Genomic DNA, 20,513 nt, shown 5'->3' with positions numbered 1-20,513 from the left:
AGAATAGTATAATATTGGGCTCAACTCAGTTTGTACCCACCCCTTAAAAGCAAGTTAATTGAATTCAGAATGTAATTACTGGGGTAAAGTGGATTTGGGCTAGGTTCGTCTCGGCCCCAAAAGTCAAAGGTTTGAAAGTCGAACTATTTAAAGCAGGGAAAGGGCTACAGCATTTAAATGACCTAAAGTTGGTGGGGTCTCAGTCTCTCAGAGGTAGTGAGGGCCTGGGGCCTTAGGGTGGATTTGGGACGATGGATGCAGTGCGGTGAAAAGGAGAGATTGAGCGGTTGTTTGGTATGTAGGGGTATAACGGTGGACGCTCAATGCTGAGTCCTGGAGGAGACCGGATCTGGTCCTCACATACGGCGCCTCGTACCGACCTTACATGCATATCTTATTATGCATTGAAAATATTTCTCCTACCAATACACGGTGAATGTGCGTCTGAGATCGTGTTCCGTCCTAGAATGGATCAAGCCTTGCATTTGTTCGGTTGTTCCTATCCTAAAACGACCCATCATAGCCCATTCCAAAAATGGGGTTGGCTGCAAAGTTGGGAAGATGCAAAAAGACAAAATATGACTTGGAAATTAGTATACGACTAGAGCAAAAAGTACAAAATGAAAGAGAATCAAGTGTCACAACACCATTGTCCTTCATACATCCATCCATGTCAAAGTGGTCCTCATAATTTGTGAAAAACGTGGCCAAAAGAATACCACTTTCTACTTTATTTTGTGACCCTGTACAATGGAGTCGGCTTAAACTGACCCGGCTAGCCCTGTTTGCCAAAGAGAACCATTTCTATCAACCCACTTTTGGTGGGTGTTTGGTATCATGGTGGTGTACGTATATTATGATTTCATTTCAATGATACCTCACCTTCACACAAGTGATTATGCTTAAATCTTATTTGGTAGATTGATCATGTACAAACATTTTGTGCTATTTTTATTTTGGGTTATGTGAAATTCATTTAGGGATGACGTTTCCATTGTTTGCATTTCCATTTCGCTTGTATGCATATGATAAAACACAGTAAACTATTTCCAATCATAAATACAACACATGCACCACGGTACCAAATAATCATATTAGAATTTTTGGTTGACCTTGTCAAAATAATCATACCATGAAGTGGAGTGGAGGTGGCAATTGGGTGGGTTGGATTGGATTCGGTTTGGGTTGAGTTGAGTTTCAACTCAATCAATTTAACCCACCAACCCATTAATGACCCAATTAGATAGGATTAAATGGGTTGGGTTCAACCCAAATTCATCTGAATCCAATCCAATCCAACCCAACCCATTTAGATAAAATAATGAAAATTACACAAAAATAATAGAAATTACAGGAAATAAAATAAAAATTAAACAAAAACACAAGCATGCATAAAATTAATTGAAATTACAAAAAAAATGAAAAACAACAGAAAATTACAAAAAAAAAAACTGAAATTGCATAATTATATAATAAAAACTATAGAAAAACATAGAAAATGAAGAAAAATAATAGAAATTACAAAAAACAAAGAAAACTAGAAAATGCAGAAAAAAGAACAGAAATTAAAGAATGATATAAAAAAATCATAGAATAACATAGAGAGTGAAGAAATATAATAGAAATTACAGACAATATAAATAGCTACCGGAAAAATTACAAAATTTTGTAAAAAAACCATTGCTGGACAAAATGCCTCTCATTGTATATAAGGATACTTATCATTTAGATACCTAGCAAACAATAACAGTAGCCCCGACATGAATTTGGACCGGCCTGGCACGACGGTCCACGGGCCGTGCTAGGCCCAATAAGATCGTGCAGTCCGTGTTAGGCCTGGGGTTTTAGGTCCATGGGCCAGGCCAATATGGCACGACCGAGCGACTGTCAAACCGTTGGGTAATTTGACCCGGTTTGCAAAGAAGTTTTTGCAAAGAAAAAGATGGCCTTTAGACGGTTGCGTAGTTTGTCCCGGAAGCCACTTTTTTGCCAAAAATTGTTGAATTTGCTTATTCATATTGTCAAACCGTTGACCCGCTCAACCAAAACAGTGGTATTTGGGCTGTTTTTTATTTTCACTATTATATATTTTTTAAAATTTTTAAATCATCACATGCTAATCCATTAAGACCGGATTAAACCACTAACCAAAACCGATAGCTAAAGTGGTTCCGGTTCTGTGTTAATTTTTTTATTAAACATGCATTGAAGAAAAACTAAAAGACTGTTGAGAGAGAGTTTGTGTATTTGCAAAGAGAAACCAATGGAGCTGAAAGGGATGAAGAAAGGAAAGTTAAAAATATCAAGAGGTTGATGATTACCCATTGGATAGCCATGACCCAACCCACCCAAACCATTATCTTTCCCATCATTGGCTTACCCAACCCGACATGACCCAGAATTAAATGAATACAACTAATCCATCAATTAATGGTTGGGTTGAAAAATTTCCACCCTAGAGTGGAGTATATAGCTTATTGCATGGACTTGAGCTTTGATACATGTGGCTAACCAAAGAGTTGGTTTAGGGAGCACACCTATTGGCCATTTATGATTATGTGGTCACTGATTTACAAATTAATGAAAATTTATCTACTTCTAGACAACAAAGCTCCGAATACTATTGGAGGGGAATACTGTAGTCATTCAGTTTAGCTATTTCAACTATTATCGAACAGCCCATGAGCCCAGCTTCATCGTTTCTAGTGGATAAAATAATTAAATAATAAAGTACTTGAGCGTATGGCAATCAATCCAAGTTACAGCTATTGCAAGGTACTGTATGAATTCATTCCCTAAGGCCGCGTTTGTTTGAGATGTAAATTCAAATTTTACATAGAAAAATGTGAATTTGATTGATAGAAATTGGGACCAGTTGATTTTGAAAATTTAGACTGATCATGTTTGGTTTTCTAAGGTGAAAAATTAGAAAGACAAATTAGGTCTCAACGGAAGTTGGCTTTCGATGGAAAAAAGGGGAACAAGCAATGCTTACGTAGTGAATCTTACCGCTACACAGTGAACACAGTGCTTCGATGCGTACACCAGCAAGATTTGCACTAATACGCCGCTCACCACCGTCGGAATTGGGTCTGGACGGATCTCTGATGTGTCGCTCACCGCTCACTGGTCACTGATAATGTCAAATCCTAGTCAGTTTATCGGTGAGGGGGATTGCAGGATTTGCGCTGATATGCCGCTCGCCACCGCCAGAACTCTAATATGTCGATTAGAAAGACAAATTAGGTCTCAACGGAAGTTGGCTTTCGATGGAAAAAAGGGGAACAAGCAATGCTTACGTAGTGAATCTTACCGCTACACAGTGAACACAGTGCTTCGATGCGTACACCAGCAAGATTTGCACTAATACGCCGCTCACCACCGTCGGAATTGGGTCTGGACGGATCTCTGATGTGTCGCTCACCGCTCACTGGTCACTGATAATGTCAAATCCTAGTCAGTTTATCGGTGAGGGGGATTGCAGGATTTGCGCTGATACGCCGCTCGCCACCGCCAAAACTAGGTTTGGACAGAACTCCGATAAGCCGCTCGCTGCCGCCAAAACTCTGATACGTCGGAACTGGGTCTAGACAGAACTCTGATACGCCGCTCGTCGCTCATCGCTCACTCATAATGTTGAGTCCTAGTCCATTTATCGGTGAGGGGGATTGCAAGATTTGCGTTGATACGCCGCTTGCTGCCGCCAGAACTCTAATACATCGGAATTGGGTCTAGACGGAACTCTGGTACGCCGCTCGTCGCTCACCGCTCACCACTCACTCATAATGTCGAGTCCTAGTCCATTTATTGGTGAGGGGGATTACAAGATATGCGTTCATACGCCGATTGCCGCTGCCGGAACTCTAATACGTCGAAACTAGGTCTGGATGGAACTCTGATACACCGCTTGTCGCTCATCGCTCACTCATAATGTTGAGTCCTAGTTCATTTATCAGTGAGAGGGATTGCAGGATTTGCATTGATACGCCGCTCGCCGCCTTCGGAACTCTTATACGTCGCAACTGGGTTTGGACGGAACTCTAATACGTCGCTCGCCGCTCACCACTCACTCATAATGTTTAGTCCTAGTTCATTTATCGGTGAGGGGGATTGCAGGATTTGCGTTGATACGCCGCTTGCCGCCGCTGGAACTCTGATACGTCGAAACTGGGTCTAGACGGAACTCTGATACACTGTTCACCACTCACCGCTCACTCATAATGTTGAGTCCTAGTCCGTTTATCGGTGAGGGGGATTGCAAGATTTGCATTGATACGCCACTCACCACCACCAGAACTCTGATACGTTGGAACTAGGTCTGGATGGAACTTTGATACGCCGCTTGCCGCTTGCCGCTCACCGCTCACTCATAATGTCAAGTCCTAGTTCGTTTATTAGTGAGGGGAATTGCAGGATTTGTGTTGATACGCCGCTCGCCGCTATCGAAACTCTAATACGTCGGAACTGACTCTAGACAAAACTCTGATACGCCGCTCACCGCTCACCGCTCACCGCTCACTCATAATATCGAGTCCTAGTCCGTTTATCGGTGAGGGGGAGTGCAAGATTTGCGTTGATAGGCCACTTGCCGCCATCGGAACTCTGATAAGTTCGAACTGGGTCTGGACTGAACTCTGATACGCCACTCGCCGCTCACCGCTCATTCATAATGTCGAGTCCTAGTCTATTTATTGGTGAGGGGGATTGCAGGATATGCATTGATACGCCACTCACCGCGATCATAACTCTGATACGTCGGGACTGGGTCTGGACAGAATTCTAATACGCTACTCGCCACTCACCGCTCACTCATAATGTCAAGTCGTAGTCTGTTTATCAATGAGGGGGATTGCAGGATTTGCGTTGATACGCTGCTCATCGCCGCCGAAACTCTGATACGTCGGAACTGGGTCTAGACGGAACTCTGATATGCCGCTCGCCGCTCACTACTCACTCATAATGTCGAATCCTATTCCGTTTATCGGCGAGGGGGATTGCAAGAGCTGGAGAAGATTGTAGGATTTATGTTATCGCCACTGGGAGTTCTGTGTTCTTCAGAGAAGACAATGAACAGGGCAGGTTGTAGGTAGGAGAAGAAGGAATAGAAGAAGGAGAAGAAAAGAGAGAGAGAGAGGCTGGAAATGGAGCAAAAAAGGGATTTGGCCAGAGGTGGGGGATGCCACCGCCGCACTGGTTCACTCTATTCTTTGATCGAACAAAAACATGCAGCCGTTGGATAGAGGAGACACGAGGTAATCGTTGGACAGAGGAAGAGGAGGGTAAAGTTTTACATCGGTTTTATCGATGTAAACTTTCCACTGATTTTTGATGAATATACTGACAAGAATGGACTTTTACACTGATTGATGAGGTATAGTTACACCTCTACGAAATGTTTGCAAAATTGAACCGGGGTGTAAAGTTTACCTCGGTTCTCATTTACACCTCTACCAAATCGCAGCCTAAAATACAAAGTAAAAAGTCATTCAATCCAGTCACTTTAGTTGTTATCAAAAGTCTCTTTAGTGTTGCTTTTATAAAAATAAATAAATAAATAAAAAGAAAATGAAAATGAAATATATATATATACTACTTTAAAAAGTAGTAATGGCCTTAAGAATATTTATGAAATTTTCTAAGGATAATATTTATCTTTATATATTTAAATTTAATAATAAAAAAATGAGTTGAAAAGAGGTAATTTAAAGATATTCAATACATTTAGTCCTCTCTCATTAAATCCCACATTTAAGTTATTAATTTGCATTCATGTTCATTGAATCATATATTTAAGTCATTTTTATTTCTTCTCATCATTAAGTTCTATTAATTAAATCCATACTTAATAAATCAATAATTCAATAACATAAAAGCTTATACCTTCAAAATCTACCTAACAAAAATAGTGTTTTCATCTAAGTGGTGGTAAGAAATTAAATCATTTTGGGTCAAATGGGTTAATCCATGTTGCCACAAAATAATAAAATTAAAAAATAGATAAAATGAAAAAAAATAGAAATTAAAAAAATTTGGAACATATTTAACATATATATTAAACAATAATAAGTATGTTAAATAATAAATGTTTTTATTAATGATGAAAATAGAATGCAAAATTTAAAAGCAAATGGAAAAGAAATATTTTCCCATTCTCTCTCACTAAATCCTATATTTAAAATATATTTTTCTCATCATTAAATTCTTGTAATTAAATCCATAATATTAATTTTAAGAGTATAAAAATAAATATTTTGAAAAGTAATTTGAAAACAAAACCATTTTCTTCCCTCCTGGTGGTGGGTAAGCAATTTGACCATTTGGGGTCAAATGGATTAATAAATAATGCCATAATTAATTAATAAAAAATTAAAATAAATAACCATGAAATGTAAGAAGTATTTGTATTAATGATGAAAATGGAAAGACATTTCAAAATCTACCAAGAAATTAAATAACTATGAAATGTAAGAAGTATTTGTATTAATGATGAAAATGGAAAGACATTTCAAAATCTACCAAGAAATTAAATGATGTCATAGTCAAATAATAAAATTTTTAATAATAGAAAATACAAAGAATCACAAAAAAAAATAAAAAAGAAAGATAAGAGAAAATTTTGGGTACATATCTAATGTTATATATTTACAAAAAATAAAATATTGGGTACATCTCTAATATTGTACACTCATTATATTGAACAAAAATAAGTTTTATACATAAGAAATAATTTTATCAATGATGGAAATGTAATACAAAATTTAATGTCAACCTAGAAATCAAACAATTTTTATTTTTAGATGGTGGTTAGTGGTTTTAGTAAAATGATACCATAGACAAACAAAAATTAAGTGTGATAAGTAAAAAATATTTTATATAATGTAAATTAAATATATAATTTAAAGGGAAATTATAGTCAAAGTCGGTTGTACATTTAAAATTAGGTTGCAAGTTGGTCCAAAAACCAACCAAACTCTGAAAACTGGCTCTACATTTCAAATTATAAAAACCTCCGCTATGTCATCAGAGGCATATGTAGTTGTTGCCAACATGGAGCTCTTATTCCATGTTGGACACAACAGAAACCCTATATCGAAAATAGGTTTTCAGTTTCTTTCCCACTCCCTCTATCTCTCGATCTCCATCCCTTCTCTCACTCTCATAGTCATCTTTCGATCTCCCACTCTCTCTGCTTCGGTTTGTAGCCAAATCAAAACCTCTCTCTCTTTATTCTTCTCCTTCAATCTTTCTCATTCTTCTCCCTCAATCTCCCTTTCGGTCAAAATCTCCTTGTCTCTCAATCTCTATCATTCTCCAATTGGTGTAAATTTCATAGCCAAGAGTTTCTTGTGAATGTTATCAATTTGGTGTAATAATTTTTGAACCATATCAAGTTGGTTCCATGTTCTTTTATACAATTTGATTAATACCATATAAGTGTGTAAAAAAATAAGAAAATAAAAAAGCAAGGGAGGGAGAGGGAGAGAAACTGAGGGAGAACGATAGAAATTAAGGGAGAATAAGAGATCGACCAAGAAAGAGAATGAGAGAGATTGAGGGAGAATGATAGGTAGAGAGAGAATGAGAGAAATTGATATAGAGAACATAAATACAGAAACCAAAAACCATTTTTATTTATTTTCAAATCACATATTCGTTGAGCAGATAAAGATGACTATGAGTAAAAGAGTGTGAGGGAGAGAGAGAGAGAGAGACTAAAAACCCTTTTTTTATTTTCCAATCACCTAACATTAAATGGCAATTTCAGTATAAGCTTTTTATTGTGTCTAATATGGATTAAGAGTCCCATGTTGGCACTAGCCACATAACCCTCTGATGAAATGTAGAACCGTTTGTTAGAGTTTTTTTTTTCTTTATGGACCAACTTGTAACCAAATTTTAAATGTACAGCCGACTCTAACTATAATTTTCCCTAATTTAAAACTAATCCAAAACCAATGCTATTTCTTATCTAGATGGTGGGTCAATAATCCAACTTTTCAAAAAAATGCATGATGTCATAATTGAATAATAAATATTTAAGTTTATTTTTAATCATATTATTACTTTTTCTAATTTTCAATTTCTAGCTTAACTATGATATATATAAAATTCAAGTAATTAATGTGAAGAAACTTTTTTCACGTGCAACGCATGTGCTTAATTCCTAATATATATATCAACAAAGAAATTGCCAATTCTGACAAAGTGTGATGGAATCAAGCCTTCGATCAGTTCCCCCAAATAACGTCTTCCTAAAGATGAAAAAACCATTATTTTGCATCTCTTTCACTCTAATTATAAAAATTAATTAATCGGGACCCGTGTCATGCACAAAAAGCCCATTATTCTTCAACTGAACTACTTTCAATTTTAGAGGTTATTTTGAAAACAATAAAGCTTCCTATTATTATCAGAAACTTCAAGAGAAGATGCAGGAGCGTATGGCTCTCTTCACGCTGAGTCTCCTCTTCAAGCAAAGCTTTTTGCAATGATAGAAGGTTTAAAGCTTGTCAATCTCCTTAATGTCACTCAAGTTATTTTTACTAATTGCAAAATCCTAGTTGCTTCCTTGCTCTCAATCCAGAAAATAAAGGTTGTTCCTTCTGAGGTTTTCTTTTTGACTATACATTTGCACATGCGGTTGCAAAATCTTAGCTTCAAACTCGATTTCATCTCAACCAGAACAAAGTGGCCCATGGCCTTGCTATAAACTTTCAGTTCTATTCCAAGTTGGTTATGAATATCTTAGCTACGTCTGGTGACTTTTTAGCTTAACTGTTTATTTGTTTTAGTTCTGATATATAAGTTAGGTTGGCTTTTAGTTTTCCTATCTATAGTTTTTTCCTTCTTTCTTCTATAGTTATTCTAATCTTGGTCTAATGGATTTCAGGTTTCAAACGGGATTTCCTGCCCACTACTCTCTACCCACACTCTTCTCGCAGTGAATTGTGAGATATGCAACTGTAATTCACGGAGGATACGGTGTGTATAGGAAAAGTGAGTACTAGGAAATCTGGGTTCTTCAGATATATGTTTGGCATCAATGCTACAGTCAGAAAACGGTGCTGCTGATGTGTAGCTTGGAGCACGGTTTTCTTGCCTTTATTTTTGTTTGTAACCATTGCTACCAGGTAGGACGTTTCATGGAGCAACATCAACTTTTTCTATTTGGTACCATCGCTCCAGGAAACATTTTCAACACTGATACCCATTATCCAGGGCCACATCATTGTCTCATTGGCAACAACGAGCTGCAGCTTCAAGAAACGCCAAATTTGATGTTGCTCCAAGCCATGACTCCCCAATTTTTGAGACGTAACTTAAAGCACCGATTTTTATGGAAAAACGATTCCAAACAAATGCCCATTTCCTGAAGCACCATTTTTTCCGATGTAACACTGATGTGGCACGGCGCCATTGCTTCAGGAAATGGCAACGATGCCAAACAGCCGACCAAGTTTACCCAAAAAAAAGTTAGCTTAAAATTAGAAACAAAGATGTCAATAATAACATAATATCCAAACCACCTATGAGTTCAAATAATTTAAACTTGGGAGAAACAAACAAATTGGAAAACCTAATACATCATATAGAAATATAGCATCACAAATGCTAGAATGAAAATACAAATTAAAAGTAATTGGCACCTTCACAAATTCTGCAAATCTAAGCTAATAATAATGAGGCACTATGAATGTCAATCCTGCTTATTGTGACTTAGAATTGTGTATAGTGGGTGATAAAAAAATGACCATCACCCCTAAAAAGTTTTGTGCATAGGTCTCCCAAATGAAATGGACCATCATCGATCTTCTCATACTCAAGTCTTTGAACTCTTGTTGCAACAAAGTTTCCAATTGCAAAATAAATTAATAGAGTAAGATTAAGAAGTTAGAAAAGAAAGTAATGATAAAACCTTTATCAAACAAAAACTATGGACTACAACAGAGAGCAAGAGCGATGGTTTCGACCTGTCTTAGAGATACCCAAGGTTCTTTTCGTGTGATTCTTCCTCTAGGAAGCTGAAATATTTCATACTAGCCTCCTTATTTTTTTAAATAACTCCCATAGCTTTTGCTTTAATGCTTTCTAATATCAATCTAAAAAAATGTTGCTTGTCAAATTTGAACTTTGCCAATTGTCATTTTAATTATATAAAACATCATAATTTTAAATTTGAATCAGATCAGATTTAAAACCCAAATTAAAATTGATTATGCCTAAAGAGTTATCAATCGAGATGGAGAGAGATAGAGAGAGAAAAAGCTTACCTAAAAATGGTAAAAATTGAAGATGAACAACGGTGCAATGACAGCAGCAGTTGTAAGTATGTGAGTTGGGAGATAGTTTTGAAGAGACCTAAAAACTTGGGTTTTATGGGGGCAAAGAAGTCATTACCAAATATCCTACGCCAAGTAAGTTATTTATCCAAGATGGAGAAGAGTAATTGTTTCCCGGGTAAATAATGCACCCGAGAAATGTGAGACCCATTGATAGCGATTGCCAAACATGGAGAAGTTGATCAATTAGTGAATTGGTGACCAACCTATTGATTCTAGCCTCTGGAGAGCAAAAAAGGCTAAAGAATAGAAGCTTTACAGCAATTACCAGCGAGTCCATGACCAAAAAGACCAATTAGCTGAGTTGTATTTATTTTTCAAAATTTTATTTTTAGATTTTTTTATTCTATAAGTTTTCTCAATTCAAGATCAATTGGTTTTCAGCTTCTCCACTATTCAGATTTACTATACTGATTTTACTTGTTTAATTTGCATTTTTTTTTCTTTTTGCTATGTTGGGGTTTTCTTGTTGTTGATTCTTCTTCGTGAACAAGAAAATTGTTATAAACATTTCCATTTTTGGATTTTCTTGCTATTTTGGGTGCTTTTGTTATTACATCTTTTGGGCTTTTGTATAATGGGGGCAAACAGGTAAAATTGTTAATTATCAGATATTGGAGGATTACCTCAACACAAACACTCTTTAAATTTTCGTAGGCTGTAAAAAGCAATTCAGACTTCTAACATGAAAAATAGTTTTTTTGACTAATCAGACTTCAGACTTTAGAGTTATTAAACACTACCTAAATTACTACGATATGACTTAATTATCTAATGACCCTTTAGAAAAAACTTTTTTTTTAATATGCACTGTTATCTAACTTAGTTTTAAGGGCTTACGATGACAATGACTAGTTTTGCAAGCTTTGGATGATCACTAAAGTTGCCACGTGTAAAGTTCTTGACCATTTGTACACAATATAGCCACCACCTTTACATCACTCTAACAGTCTAACCATCTAACCCACATTGATTTATTTGTCAACTGCTATTAAAATAATGGTTTAAAAAACACAAGTGATTTTAGTTTCACGACGTCCGGTCATCTGCCTTTACCCTAGACTCTCTCCATAGTCCGTACGGCCATACCCGTAGTCCATGGATCTTAAATTGGCCACAAGCTCTTAAAACACCAGAAATATTTTAAACCTTGAACTCAGGAAATTAATCAAGACTGAACGAAAGCTCACGTCTCCTATTATTTAATGCAGCATGAAACAATCTAACAATAAAAAAATGCTGTATTGCTTGACCAAACAAAACCTGTCATGTAATCCTCAACGTTTTCCCACTATATTAACAGGGTTCTAACTGAGATTGCTTGTATTGTCAGCTCTCCCCATGTGTTTGCCTTTATTGCAGAAGATGTTGTATTCTATTTTGTCCCCCATCTGTTTGTCTTATTTACTCTATAAAGCATAAAATGGTATTTTATTTTTACCAAGCATGGTTGTTAATACAACTGTTTTCAATTGAACCAGCTTTTCGTGAGCTATTCGATATCAGTTTGTGAAAAGCTCAATTGTGCTTAGTTTAAACCAAGTCTTAAATCAAGCTTGATCTCAATATATAGATACATTTGCTAATTGAACTGAAGTTCAGTTCATGAAATTCGCAAGTTTAGTTGAGCTTATACTATATATAATATTTTTAATTATATATATATATAAATTTTTATTTTTTATATAAAGCTTGACTCATTATCAAATTCAGGGCCTGTTTGGTTTGTAGTCAGAATCAGAATCGAAATTCTTTAGAATTAGAATTGAAATGGTTCATTCCTATAATTTGTTTGGTTCAGATAGGAATGGGAATGAGAATTAAAATCAGTAGGAGTGGAATTTCATTCCCAAGGGAGGAGCAGAGAATGGCCATTCCCTCAAATGGGGGAATGTCATTTCAGCAAGAATGGGAATGGGATTCCGATTCTGCCCAATCAAACAGTTGAAATCGGAATAGCCCATTCCAATTCCGATTCCAGACCCCTATTCCCGTAAATCAAACAGGAACTCAATAGCCTGATGCTTTTCTACATGAACTGAACTCAAATAGCCAAAAATTTGACTCAACTTGACTTAGATCTTGGAGGCAAACCAAAACGGCACAGCTCCTTTGAATATACTGATTCTGATTCTTGTGGGAATGACAAACGACCAGCATAGGCTAACATGCAGCGAAGGTGCAATGGCGAGCAGATTATATTGAAAAAATTGGGTGCTGTTAATTGTAGCCCAGAAGCCCTAGGCCCAGTCCAGAATTAAGGTAGGATGGGCTTGAGCTAGTATCTCAAGGCCCGGTTAGGCATCTAGAGTAAATGTGGTGTCATATTTTGATGTATATGGTCTACAATGGCAATTAATAACTTAGCCGCTATCCTAAAAAGTGTGAATTCGAGCTTTTCCATGGAGTGGAGACAATTATGGCACCAATTGAATTTCACCATATACAATTTTTTATGTTCACGTTTCAGCTTTCGTTAGCCCAGCCCAATGCACCATAGTGAGTCCCAGTTGAATTTCACCATATACAGTATCAAGTCAGTCTAATTGTAAGAGCCCAGATCCATGTGTTGCGTTGGCAAAGCCCAACCCAAATACAAAGAAACTACGTTCTAGATAGTCTATTCAACTTGATATATGGCAATTCGAACCTTGGTAGACTGAGAAAATAAACAGGATTTTCAAACCTTCAGAAAAGCCTAATCCAGACCCGGACACATTAAAACCTTCAGACTGATTGATATATGACAATGGGAACGGGTAACTAATATTTGGGCCCAAAATCCATTTCTATTGTTAACTGTGTTAGTGTGTTAGGAGTTAGGACTATTATTTGGGCCCTAAAACCAGGGCCTGTTTTAAATTCTAGGGTTGCTAAACAGAGAAGAGCATAGAGAAATCAATGAAGGTTCTATAAAGCTTATGGTAGAAATCATCATGAAATATAGGCTCTCTACCAAGTTCTTCATCTGTCATGGAAGCCTGAGCTCAACTAGCTGATTGGTATCTTGGGTTTTCCTCCCAACTCCCAGATCTCAAAGGGAAAGCCCAAAAACCTCAAAGTTAGAAATTTATGCAAGTGATTTTAAACATTTATATTTGTTTGACAAGGAATGCTTGTAAACAATGAGTTTTATGCAACTCTTTTTTATTTTCTTAGCCTTACATACATGCTGCAACTCATAAAAAATGCAAAGGATACAAGACAAAGATTTATCAGAAGGTCCATTCATCCTAATACTACTTTTGCCTAAATATGCTTAACTTCGTAGTTTTGAGTTCTGATGAGACCAAATGCACTAATACTGATATGATCATCTATATCTATACTACTATTAAAAGTGTGAATGAGGTCTAGATTGTGAAAATTTTTTACTAATATATCCTTATTCTTTGAACTTGGTCTCCCTATGTAAGTGTTTGGCATTGGTGCTGACAGGGCTGGGCATGTCGAGTTGTAAGCATTGCCGCATAGGCTGTTTCTTGGGAAAATAGCACCGGTTTTGTTTGGTACCAGTGTTGTAGAACGGCTTTCAAAATTGGTCTATATTATCCAATGTCCAAGATGATGCCACATCATTGCACTGCTAGCAGCAATGAGCTATTTTTTTGAGAAAACATTGAATTTGGCGTTTCTTCATACCACACTTTCCTAATTTTCAAAGCATGGTCTAGTGCAACGTTTTTATGGAAAAACGGTACCAAACATGAGGCCTTTTTTAAAGCACTACTTTTTCTGATGTAGCACCATTGTCTCAAAAAACGACATCGGTACCAAACACTAGCTATATTTATGAGGGCAAAAAACATAATTTGAACTACTACTTCTATTAAATTCATTATATTCCTCATCATTAAGTCTTATATTTAAGGTATTAAGTCTTATTTCTTTTCATTAAATCTTAAAATTAAAACACATTAAATAAATGAGCTTTGTGGACTTTTCTTGACTAAAACACCCCTATTTATGAATTTAATCCCCCTTTTTACTATTTAGGCAAAAAATATAATTTAAAGTATTATATATTACTTTCCACTTCATTAAATTTCCTCTCATCATTGTATTAACTCCTATTCTCTCTCCTTAAATACTTTATTTGAAGTGTTTTTGTTTCTCACCAATAAATTCTACAAAGTAAATATATCTAATATTTTTAATAATGTAAAACCTATGTTCAAAACCAACATGAAAAATAATTAAATAAATCACCTTTTTTTTTCTAAGTGGCAAGTAAATAGTTCAACCATTAACATCAAATGGATTAACCAATGTTCTCATAGTTAAATAATAAAATTTAAAAATAAATATAAATATAAATATTACAAAAATTATAAAAAAATTATGAAAAATTTAGGCACATATCAATTATTATCTATTTATCATATCAAACAACATTAAGCATACTAAATAAAAGAATTTTTATTTGACGGAAATGAAATATAAGATTTAAACTAACCGAAAAACAAAACCATTTTCTACTCAAATGGTGCATCAATTAAACCTTTTAGATCAAATGGATCAACCCATGATATCATAAATAAATAATAAAATTTTGAAAAAGATAAAGACACAAATTATTAAAAACAAAGAAATTTTGTAAGTGTGATAGATAAGAGTTATTTTTATTAATGATATAAATAGAATTAAAAACTAAACTAAGTTAAAAGGAAAAATATTTTTGCATCTAATTAATGGTTAATGGTCCATAGGGAGGCAAATTAGGTGGGCTTAACTCGAGTTTAAATCGACCTAGCTTGTAATTTTAGACAAGCTAGATTTGATTTTTAGTCCTTGACTTGGGCCTAGGCCTAAGTTCAAAAGTGATGGTGTGCAATCCAATCACTCCTACCTGGCACTTGCGTGGCTCCCGAGAGGTACCTGAGATGAGGAAGAAGAAGAATCCCCGGGGGAGTTCGCCCGATGGGAACACTCCGATGATTAAGTCAGTATTCTGAGCAAGAAGCAAAAGAGAAGATAAGAGCTAAGAGTGAGGTAGCGCAAGAGATTTCAAGATACCCCTGTTCTCTGATAATAGGCTCCTTATAACAGAATTCCGTTGCATCAGGCCCACTGGCCTCTGATAGGGCGGGTACAACCGCCACTGTCAACCTGCCGCAGCCGTTATAGACAGGGCAAAGGTGGCGCGCGCGGGATCGTCACTGCAATGTATGTGCTTGTCAGGTACAAGACATCTTCTAGAGGTGGCAGGCACGACACTAGCTGACAGGGGACATGGCGGCTGTCCCAGATTTATCAGGTACGGTGGTCAAGCAGGAAGCCTTCATGTGGTATACTGAACCACCCTTCCACGAATTACCTTGCGTCGGGCTGTCCCTTGAGCGACGAGCTGCTTGTAGCAAGTTATGCCGAGCTGGCTGACCCGAGGTGTCTATACCTCGGGGTGTCCAGAGATGGATCGGTGCATTCCTGCCTGGGAATGGCCCGAGGTCTATTGGGAGGAGCTCGGGCATCAAGAGAGGTCAGGGTACCCCGAAATGCCTTAACCCCGGGAAGGAGGTGCGGTTAAGGCGGCTCCCGACGAGTAGTTTATCCGCCCAGTCGCCGAGCCAAACTCGGTGGGACCTTCCCTCCAAGTTGTGGTTGCATCTGTTGTGCTATCATGTTGAGTCACTGTTTGAGCAAGGTCATGCCCACGTGTACCCGTGCTGTGAGGTCGGGCCAAACCACCCTCCATCAATTGCCCCCCACTCCCTGCGCTAGCAACAATGACCCAGCGCGGGGAGGTCATGACGCGCCGGGTGGATTTGGCGTCGGCACTTATGCCACTCCGTCGCGTGCCCCATCCAGCTAGACCGGTCCAGTGCCTGGTTCGATCAAGAGAGACCCAAGTCGCGTCCAGTTTACGCGCGGACCTCACGCAATTTGGACTTCGCGGATGTCAAAAACGCGCTAAACCATTTTCACCTCGAGGAGCCCGCTGCTGTGGCTATAAATAGGGGGACCCTTGGCCATTTCTTCGCCACAAAGCTTTCGTCGTTGGTGCTTGAGCTCGGGCCTGAGGTCTCTTAGCTCGTGTCTTCCAGTTCGTCCCGTTCTCCCAGTCCGGTCGCGTTCCTTTGGTGAGTTCTCTCAGGCTTTCTTTTCCCTTCCAGTTTGTTTCTTCCCTTCAGCTCGTTATGTCGTCTAGTGTAGATAGCCTCATCGACGAGCCCGAGGTGGGTACCTTGGCTCAGGGTGGCTCTTCCGTCGCCCAGTTGTCCGATGTACAGGTGGCTTCAAGTCGCCTGGCATCCACCTCCCACCGAGGTGGGGTGCCAGATCAGTTCAGCCCTTCCACCATGACTCCGGAGAGACTCCAGGACCTCATACAAAGGTTCCACCTTCCTGCGGAGTACTCTTATAGTCTTCCTACCGACAGCTTTCCATGGGAGCACGGTCCTGATGAGATCGTGGTCTTCAGGGAGCAATTAGTAGTCGGACTCCGACTCCCTCTCCACCACTTGATTACCGAAGTGTTGGTGCACTTCAACATTACTTTGGACCAACTTCACCCAAATTCCATACGGAATATAGTTGGGACCATTTCTCTTTGCTTTGACCGATCTCTCCCTATCGACCTGGACATTCTTAGCACCATTTTGGCCACAAAGAACAGTGCTTCAGTCACTCTCCCCAGGCACAGACGGTCTTACTACCTGTCTCCCCGCCCGGGTTTCAAGCTTATGCACAGACTCCCGAGTAAAGTCCCGGCCTGTAAGCGGGACTACTTCGTAGTTCAGAGCAGCACGAGGTGGCCCTTCCCTACTGACTGGAGGGTGGTTGTTCAAGACCCGGGTGTCATCTTAGAGGGGAAGACCAAGAAGGCACTCCAGATGCTAGCTCAACTCGGGTTAAATTATAAAGACTTCACATCTGAAGAGAAGCTCTTCCAGGCCGGCTTGAGCTCGGGTAGGTTTTGCTTTACTTTGGCTTTTTGTATGTATGTTTACTTCAGGATTGCTAATGTCATGTTTTACTGCAGGTCCCATGGAGGCAGAGAAGATTAACAACCAAAGACTCTTCCGTCAGATGAAGAGGAAGAAGCGCGTGGCCAAGAAGGCACGCGTTGAGTTCCCACAAGCCTCAACGAGACTCAACCTCTACAGGCTTCAGCTCCGGAGCCCGAGCTCCCATGCACTCCACCTGTCATCAACCTGGAAGGAGACGCGGTGCCTCAGGGGCCCGAGGTGGTAGCGGAGCCCTCTGCTAAGCCCACCGAACCTGCTGCTGAGAGCACTGCCGAGGCTTGTGCTACAGAGGCTGCTACCAGGGCTCATCCTGCTGAAGCTGCCGCTGAAGCTTCTGAGGAGTCCACTCGTGATGTAGAGATGATAGCGTCTAGTTCGGAGGGTCAGGGGAGCCAAAACGTCTTGAATCCCTAGTGCAGCCTGAAGAAGAGCAAGCTGGCTGCATACCCGGGGGAGGTCAACGAGTGGGCTAATCTCACTCCTGGTCAGCTCAGGGCCCGAGCTACCACCCATACTATGGTGGTGAGTTTTTTGTTTTTTTGTTTTTTTTTATTGATTTTCCTTTTGCAGGTGAACTCTGCCATTCGCGCCTTGACCCTTCAATCAGATCGGCATCTGAGGCGGGCTCTAGAGGCTGAGAAGTCATCCCGCACAGCCCATACCGAACTGAGGGCAGTTCACGGTCAGGTCCACCACCTGGAGAGTGACGCCTTGGCTCAGAAGAGCTTCATCGAGGTGCTAATGGCAGAGAAGGGCGAGCTGGCCCAAGACAAGGACAAGTTGAGGGCCGAGGTGAATGGGCTCAAGGTCGGCCAAGAGGCCTTGGGGCTTGAGGTGGACAGCCTCAAGACTGAGCGGGACGCCCTGAAGCTCGAGATGCAGGGCCTCAAGGAGGCAAAGGGGAAGCTAGAGCGCGAGGTGAAGTACCTCCAAGAAGATATTAAAGAGAAGACCGTGATCTTCGAGGATGCTCTCAAGGAGGCCAAAGCTCAGGTCGTCACTGACTATGTCAGATCTTCAAGGTTTGACGACGTGATGACCGAGGCCTACCGCAGGGGCTTCAAGCTCAGTCGGTGGCTAATCAGGCATCTCTACCCCGACCTAGATACGAGTGCCATCACCACATCATGGATCACTGACGACATCGTGCGTCAATTAAAAGATGATCCAGATTCTGAGGACAAAGGCGCTGAAGATGAAGCAGAGGATGCTGGCCCACTTACTGCCCCAGAGGAGGCCCCTAGCAAAGACAATGGGCTTCCAGAATAGCTTGGTCCATGTATTCACAAACTTAGTCTTCTATTTTTCACTTTCTTGTAATCAAGACTTTTTTAATGAAATTTATGTAATGAAGAGATATTTTTTGCTAAGTTTTGTGCAATTTATTTTTGTCGAAATGGTTGTCTCACCCCAAGTTGTTAACCTACCGAGTTGAACTCCCGGAGTGGGTGTTCCTTAACCGCCATCATGGTCCCGAACTGTTTAGTAGGGGTAGCCTTGTGTACACCGAGGTGAGTGACATAGTAGGGTATATGCCCGACCTGTCTGCACCCGGGGTAGGTTGCCATCAGTTGTCCTTAACAGGTTCAACTTGTTGCACGCCAGGGCGGGCTATCCATTACAAGGTCCGTGCCCGGACCACCTGCACCTTGGGCGCTGCAAGTACTTAGTTCATGCTGATTGAGCGACTAAGTCTTGTATGCTGCCAAGGTTTCTTTATTAGCTCGGCGTTTTAGCCCTTAGGCTAGAGGGGTGGCTCGTGACCCACTCTCGGAGTCTGCCCATGCCATAGAGACGACTGGGTCTTGTTGTGCCGAGATCATGTTAGCTCGGTATTCTGGCCCTTAGGCTTTGGGAGTGGCTCGTGGCCTACCCAATTCTTACAGATAGTATTGTCTTAAGTTGACAATATTCCATGCCCGAGGTACTTGTTTCCCTTCGAGGGTCTCAAGCTCGTACGTTCCTTCCCCAAGCACTCGTTTTACTCGATAAAGACCTTCCCTGTTGGACCCAAGCTTGCCAGCGCCGGGCTCTGGTACCATAACTTTACGAAGGACTAGGTCGCCCACGCGGAGGTTTCGCTTCTTGACCCTGGCATTATAGTACCGAGCTACTCTCTACTGGTAGGCTGCGGTCCTGATGTACGTGAGGTCCCTTACTTCGTCGAGCAGATCGAGGTTGGTACGTAGCTCATCTTGATTCTATGATCATTGTATGCTTCTAGTCGCAGCATAGGTACTTTGATCTCTGCAAAGATCACTACTTCGGTGTCGTAGGTGAGATTGAAGGGTGTTTCTCCCGTGGCGGTCTTCTCCGTGGTCCGGTAGGCCCGTAGAACACTAAGTAGTTCATCTACTCATAATCCTTTAGTTCGGTCCAGCCGTGCCTTTAGTCCACGGAGGATGGCTCTATTCATGACTTCTGCTTGACCGTTTGCTTGAGGGTGTGCGACTGAAGTAAAATTCTAACAGATTCCCATGTCTTGGCACCAGTCTTGAAATTTGATGTCCTCGAACTGCTTGTCGTTGTCAAAAATCAGTACCCGAGGTAATCCGAAGCGGCACACGATGTTCTTCCAAAAGAAGTTTTGAACATTTCAGGCTGTGATCGTTACAAGGGGTTCAGCTTCTATCCACTTGGTAAAGTAGTCCACTGCTACTACTAAGAACTTCCTCCCACCCGTTGCTGGCGGGAATGGCCCGAGTAGATCGATGCCCCACTGTGCAAAGGGCCATGGGCTGGTGAGATACTTGAGGTCGGTAGCGGGTTGGTGGTGAATATTGGCATGTCTCTTGCATTTGTCACATTTTCTAACGAGCTCAATAGCATCTGTCTTCATTGTTAGCCAATAATATCCATGTCGAAGTGCCTTCTGGGCGAGGGCCCTACCCCCCAAGTGCCCGCCGCACAACTCCTCATGAGTGTCGCGGAGTACGAGCTCGGCTTCGGTAGGTCGCAAGCAACGCGAGTAGGGGAGCGTGTAGGATCTCCAGTACATTCGTTCGTCTATCATGACGTATTTGGCTGCTTGGCGTTGCACCCTTCTGTCTGCATTGCGATCTGCAAGGAGGGTCCCGTATAGCAAGAAGCTCGCGAGCAAGTCAATCCTCCTTTGCCCCCCCGACAATGCTACATCGAGGCAAGTCCTCTATGTACACTGTACTCATGGTGATGCCGTTGGCGCTGGCTAATCTGGATAGAGCGT

At 40.2% G+C, this 20,513-nt stretch overlaps 1 long non-coding RNA gene across 1 annotated transcript; it reads right to left on the bottom strand.

Annotated features, from left to right (window-relative positions):
* Positions 1-2,783: 2,783 nt before the first annotated feature.
* LOC148791500 (uncharacterized) lies at positions 2,784-6,389 on the bottom strand. The gene is made up of 2 exons (XR_016076020.1): positions 3,314-6,389; positions 2,784-3,217 (listed from the first exon to the last, which is right to left on the bottom strand). It is a non-coding gene; the product is annotated as an uncharacterized LOC148791500 (long non-coding RNA).
* Positions 6,390-20,513: the final 14,124 nt, after the last annotated feature.

This window comes from Nelumbo nucifera, chromosome 5 (genome assembly GCF_055504915.1).
Source record: "Nelumbo nucifera cultivar China Antique chromosome 5, China Antique-T2T, whole genome shotgun sequence".
Lineage (NCBI taxonomy): Eukaryota > Viridiplantae > Streptophyta > Magnoliopsida > Proteales > Nelumbonaceae > Nelumbo > Nelumbo nucifera.
The sequence above is the reverse complement of the archived record's forward strand: the minus strand, read 5'-3'. Positions and strand labels throughout refer to the sequence as shown.